Here is a 6,949-nt window from a genome sequence, read left to right on the forward strand (position 1 = left end):
GCCTCAGCATCTCGCTGGATTGGTCACCCCCAAACTCATGGCAACAGAAGAGCCCACCACGAAGCTCCAACCGGCGGGCGGGCTCTTCCCCGGACTCAACTTTTGGGCCCTGGACTCTCAGCCTGCCACCCCTGAGAGCCCAGCACCCGGGTGCCTCGCACCCCTAGTGCCTATGGGTAAGACGGCCCTGGTACCAGGTGTAGAACAATGGGGAGCTCAGCTGAGCAGGGACACAGTAAGGCAGGGGTGACCTCCTGCTGTTGTGGACTGCAGTTCCCATCATCCCTGATCATTGGGCATGTTTGCTGGGGGTGATGGGAGTTGTAGTTCAAAACAACTGGATGGTATTATATTGGCCGGCCCTGCAACAATTGTTGCATAGATTGTCGTTGGCCAACTTTTAATGCTGACTGAATTGCAGTGTTAGGAAGCTTTTCATCTGTTTCCACCCTCAAAGGAGAGAGAGAGAAAGGAATGGATTGTACACTGTCTATTTTCAAGCTAAAGGGAATGAAGAGGTGTATTTATAAGCTGCAGATATGTGGTGTTTCATATTGGACCCATCCTTCATTCTTATTCTGTGGATTTTTAAAGATTGTTTCTTAGGTTCGTCTGTATAGGTTGTGAGGTCTCGTGGATGTAATTTCCTAATTCAGCTCATTTTTTAAAAATAATGTTATATGGTGGAAATATATCATAAACAAGCTGTATATGAAGATGTTTTAGAAGATGAATGTACCATATTTAAAAAGGTGGATTTCCTGGTTGGATGTTGATCATGTTTTATAAACCATTTTTTCCATAATAATAGGACTTGTGTGGTCTTTTGGGCCGTTCACACAGAAGTGGAGAGTTGCTAGGGTCATCTAGTCCAACCCCCTGCAATGCAGGAACCACAACTAAGTTAATGTCAATAATAATAATTTATTATTTATATCCCACCCATCTGGCTGGGTCTCCCCAGCAATTCTGGGTGGCTTCCAAAAAAAGATTAAAAGTACATTAAAACATCAGTCATTAAAAACTTCCCTACACAGGGCTGCCTTCAGATGTCTTCTAAACGTCAGAAAGTTATCTCCTTGACATCTGGTGGGAGGGCATTCTACAGGGCGGGGGCCACTACCGAGAAGACCCTCTGCCTGGTTCCCTGTAACTTCGCTTCTCGCAGTGAGGGAATCACCAGAAGGCCCTCAGAGATGAGGGTGGAGACACTCCTTCAGGTATACTGGACCGAGGCTGTTTAGGGCTTTAAAGGTTAGCACCAACACTTTGAATTCTGCTCAGAAAGGCACTGGGAGGCAATGTAGGTCTTTCAAGACCAGTGTTATGTGGTCGCAAGACTTCAGCTCAGAAGAACCTCCCATACCCGAACCTGTACCCTAACAGCCGTCTTTCCTTAAGACTGAGGAACCAAAGTCCTTAATAGCTCACCAGGCCACTGGCTCAGCAAGCACATCAGGTAAGAGGCAGAACAGAGGAGGAATGCCTCTCTTCAGGCAAAGGAGGTAGAGACGGTGGGCAGAAGTTTTAAAAAGTTGCAGTCTGTCCTCAAACTTCTTTGGAGCAAATCGCTGTCAGCACAGTCACGTAAATAATGCAAGCATAGTCCAGAGAAAGAAGACACCCTGATAATATTTTGTTAAGGAAACTGGATAGTAAAGAGTCTATAATTTGAGGAGAAACAGAGTGAGAGGTTTTGTCTTGCTGACTTCAGGCCTTGTACAGAGCAGCGAGACATTCAACCAAGTATACAGGGGGGAACTCCCTCAGAACTACACAGCCAATTAGTGTATTCGTTTTCTCAGTAGAGATCATACAACTCTGCTTGCTAAGTGACACCTCCGTGTATACCCTGCCTAGCTGACATACTGATAACAGATTTAACCTTAAATTACACACTGTTTCACTTCCACCAGTTGCTCACTCAGAGATATCTGTGGTTCTGCAACTTCTGACCCTCTTTACTGCAACAGTTATGAACATGTGAGTATGCCCTACACAGAATTAGACCATTGTTCCATCAAGCCCATTTTATATACACTTTCTGCCAATGTACACATTTTTGCAAGCAATTTCCCCAAACATAGTGCATTTTTATGTTCTTTTCACAAATAGGTTCATTTTCATGCACACCTTCCCCTAATATATGCGTTTTTGCATACTCGGATCGGAGAACTACATCACACGATTCAGATAAGCACAAATTTCAAAAGATAGCTGTGTTTTGGTTCTTGTTTCAGAAAGTGTGGATTTGATAGATTCAATTATAAATGCAAAAAAGGAAGCAGATGACACTCCCTATATAATGCCCCTAATACATGTTGGTTCCCTATCAGGTAATGGCCCTTTGTTGTTGTTGTTTAGTCGTTTAGTCGTGTCCAACTCTTCATGACCCCTTGGACCCGAGCACGCCAGGCACTCCTGTCTTCCACTGCCTCCCGCAGCTTGGTCAAACTCATGCTGGTAGCTTCGAAAACCATCTCATCCTCTGTCGTCCCCTTCTCCTTGTGCCCTCCATCTTTCCCAACATCAGGGTCTTTTCCAGGGAGTCTTCTCTTCTCATGAGGTGGCCAAAGTATTGGAGCCTCAGCTTCAGGATCTGTCCTTCCAGTGAGCACTCAGGGCTGATTACCTTCAGAATGGAGAGGTTTGATCTTCTTGCAGTCCATGGGACTCTCAAGAGTCTCCTCCAGCACCATAATTCAAAAGCATCAAATCTTCGGCGATCAGCCTTCTTTATGGTCTAGCTCTCACTTTCATATATCACTACTGGGGAAACCATAGGTAATGGCCCTAAACCCAAACTTATTTATACTTATTTATAGGTTTATTCTGCAAACCTACACCCACTTACCTGGTACAATGTTTCTCTCGGGACGTTCTGAATTACTGCCCTGCGCATGGCGCAATTCTTTCTTAAAGTGCTGATCTTGGAGTTTTCCGAGACGGCGTCGAATCCATTCCTGCCATCTCCCGGGGAGAGCGCAGGACGGAGGGATATAAAAAGCCATCGGCTTAACCCTGAATGCATCACGCAGTGCAGATGCTTCGAGATGCCTTTCTGAAAGCTTTAATCAAATCCATATTGATTCATTGTCACAAGACATTAGACTTGCTTTCTCCCCAAACGGCACTGTCTAATCTGCAGGGAGTTTTTAAAAGACTGTCTAGCAGAAGAATGGATGTCTTTAGTGAGAAGTGACATTTACTGGAGATGTGAGAGAAGAGTTGTTGAGGGGGAGAGAGAAAAAGTGTTGGATTGGGGGGAAAGGGACTCCACGATTTTCATCTTTTCTTTCGATTGGATTGTCGTGAAGAGTCTCGTGGGCCTGGGGTGAGAAATGGCCACAAACAGGCTGCTACGAGCACCTCAGGCAATGGAATAAACCTGACAGTTTCCTCAGAAACAAAGGGAGAAGTCGTTTATGCGAAGTGCCCTCAGGGTGGCCCCAATGTTCAATCTTTCTGACTAAAAGTATCTCAGGAAGCAATACTTTAAAAAAAAAAAAAAAGGCTCCTTCAGACCCTGGAGAGCTACTGCTTCTCTGAAAACACAATGTGAGGCACGGGCAGAAGACGCTTTTTATACTGAGGGCCACATTCCATTCCAGGGAACTATTTGAGGGCCACAGGCTGGTGGCAGATGGGGCCCGAGTCAAGGCCCAACAAGAAGTGTACACTAGTGGCCAAAATTGTGGAAACCTTTTAGAGAAAGTGTATTTCCGAGGTTTGGTGGCTCATAACACCACTTTTTTTTTTTTTTTAGTAATACAGTGGTACCTTAGGTTACAGACGCTTCAGGTTACAGACTCTGCTAACCCAGAAATAGTACCTCGGGTTAAAAACTTTACCTCAGGATGAGAACAGAAATCGCGCGGCAGCAGCGGGAAGCCCCATTAGCTAAAGTGGTACCTCAGGTTAAGAACAGTTTCAGGTTAAGAACGGACCTCCAGAACGAATTAAGTTCTTAACCCGAGGTACCACTGTACCATAAACTTATATATCAATGGAAAGAAGCAAACCAGCAACAAAACCCAGTTAATAGAGGTAATAATTCAATCTTGGTTTCACATTGTTACAGCTGCAGTACTAAAAAACTTGGTTCACCCCCTTCGAAGGCGTTCATTTTTATATGTGTTTCATGTTTCTTCTTTACGACTGCTGTTGTAATAAATAATCCTTCATAAAAGTTATTGCCTTACATTCTTCACTAAATTATCTTTCCATTGATATATAATTTTTATGATATTACTCCCAAAAAAAGTGGTGTTATGAGCCATCAAACCTCGGAAACACACTTTTTCCAAAAGGTTTCCACAATTTTGGCCACTTGTGTACATTTCAACTAGACACATGCTCCCACATCGATCCTGCATCCAGATAAGCGAGAAGCATTATCAAGTTCAAGGTCACCGGCGAAAACAGTTGAGGAGGGTGGGAGACAGGACCAGTGAGGGATGTGGCCTGAGGAGATTTCTGAGGGCCACATAGAAATGCCTGGAAGGCCACAGTCAGTTCCCAGGCCTCAGGTTGCATGCCCCTGATAGAGTACTAAATGAACCAGTAACTTGCTCAATCTAATTACAGGTAGGTAACCGTGCTGATCTGCCGTAGTAGTCGAAACAAAATAAAAAAAAAATCCTTCCAGTAACACCTCAGAGACCAACTAAATTTGTTATTGGTATGAACTTTCATATGCATAGGTATCTGAAGAAGTGTGCATGCACACGAAAGCTCATACCAATAACAAACTTAGTTGGTCTCTAAGGTGCTACTGGAAGGATTTTTTTCATTTTGTTTGATCTAAGACAACCTCATATGACTGTCCCAAGACACATCAGTGTTGGAGATGGGGAGGGGGGGGGACAAATACTGCCTCAGGTGTGAAATAATAACGAATGACAAAGTGTGGCACTTCCACATGACAACCTCGCTTTTTGTCCTGTCTCAGAATAATATGGCAAAGCTATCTTGCTCTATTCCTGTTCACCTGCTGGCTTTCATTGAAGACCATGAAATAATGTGGGAGGGGGTTGGGGGTTGTTGTTTTGATTTGCGATTATTTTTATTTTGTGTTTTTATCTTGTATTTTTACGTTGTAAACCACCCAGAGATCTACGGGTGAAGGGTGGTATTCAAATTTAATAAATAAATAAAAATAAATAATAGAATTGTAGAGTTGGAAGGGAGCCTGAGGTTCATTCTAGCCCAACTTCCTGCAATATCCAGCTGTCCCGTGTAGGGATTGAACCTGCAACCTTGGTGTTATCAGCAGCAGGCTCTAACCAGCTGAGCTATCCAGTGAGTGAGACATAGTGGAGAGATGGTAGGGAGCAAAGCACTGGCATCATCGGGGACAAAAGTGGTGGTGCTTATAAAAAGCCATGAGTCTTCCATGTGAATCAACCTTATGCTGTTAGAATATGGTCCATTTTAGATTATACTGATGGGCAATAGCTACCCAAGGCCAGAGGGTGGTGGTGAAGAAGGTCTTTCCTCATCTACCCACCTGAGATTCTTTCAAGTAGCCCTCACCCAGTCTGTTATCACACCCAGGCACTAGTTTAGCACCATCACCACCTCACATGAATTGGATTTTTTTTAAATGGGTGATTAAATTGAGTTGGGTGCCATCTGCCTATGGATGACACCTCATGCCAAACCTCCAAATTATCTCATCCATGTCATGTAGATGTTAAAATGCATGAACGGTAAATAAAACCCTGCAAGTCCCACATCACAGAGGCCAGTGAGTCAAGTAATAGCCCCCCCCAGTACCATCTTCTGAAATTTGTTGACCATGTAGAGGTGAAACCACCACAGCATGTACCTCCAAACCCCAACCAAGGCAGACCAGCAAGAAGGATACATGATCGATTGCCTCAAAGGGTTAAGAAGGATATCAACTGATGGTATCCACAAAGTGGGGTGAGATAAATGGGTTGGGTATGTTTCGCCTGGACAATAGACTATGAAGAGGCAGTAAGACAGCTTTCTTCAAGTATCTGAAGCACCATCACAAAGATCAGCCTTTCTCAACCTTGAGCATCCAGATGTTGGACTACAACTCCCATCATCCCTAGCTAGCAGGACCAGTGGTCAAGGATGATGGGAGTTGTAGTCCAACAACATCTGGGGACCCATGGCTGAATTAGATAATGAAGTAACTTTGTTTTTTGTTGTTTCGGAAGATAGGAACTGAACCAGTAGGTTCAAATGACCAGAAAAGGGTTTTAGAATAAATATCAGGAAGAACTTCCTGGTGGTATGAGGTGTTCAACAGTGCAACAGACAATCTCAAAAGGTAGTGTGCCAGGTGATATGCCTGCTCACCTGGATACAACCTTCACAATGTTTCTTGTACCAGAAAAGAATTCAGGTCGACCAGACACATCACTCCTGCCTTTCTTCAGTTGTCTCAAAAGGCTGCACAGATAATTCATCAAGATTATTTTTAAGGTTTGCTTTTTATGAAGCAGACACACCAAAGTTCAGGTGGAGTTCAGAAGGGCATTTTCCTCCTTTGTTAGTTATTCTGCATTTTTAGCATCTGTGGGGACCGGTCTTCCGTCCATGGGGGAAAAATGGATTTCCTGCTGCACACCCACTACAACTATTATCACAGCAGTGTCTAGTCCTCATGTGCTAGGAACTCCTAAATATAGGTAAGGTGACACATATATAGCTAGATAGATCCATTATTTTTAAGCCTTACACACTTTTCAGGGGGAGGGGGTTTGGCAAAGTTGGAATTAATGCTATGTTCTGTGATGCTCTGAAGTCAATATAGCCCCAGGTATCAAAACCAAGCTGTGTTTATTGGACATATGCAGAATTATGGCCCTGTTTATTTTCTGTTTCTTTAAATGCTCCCTAAATATAGCGTTACCAGACATATCCCTGTTCCCAGAAAATGCTTTATTTACTCCTTAGCATACAATTGAGCATA

Source organism: Podarcis raffonei, chromosome 7 (genome assembly GCF_027172205.1).
Source record: "Podarcis raffonei isolate rPodRaf1 chromosome 7, rPodRaf1.pri, whole genome shotgun sequence".
In the NCBI taxonomy this organism is placed as follows: Eukaryota; Metazoa; Chordata; class Lepidosauria; order Squamata; family Lacertidae; genus Podarcis; species Podarcis raffonei.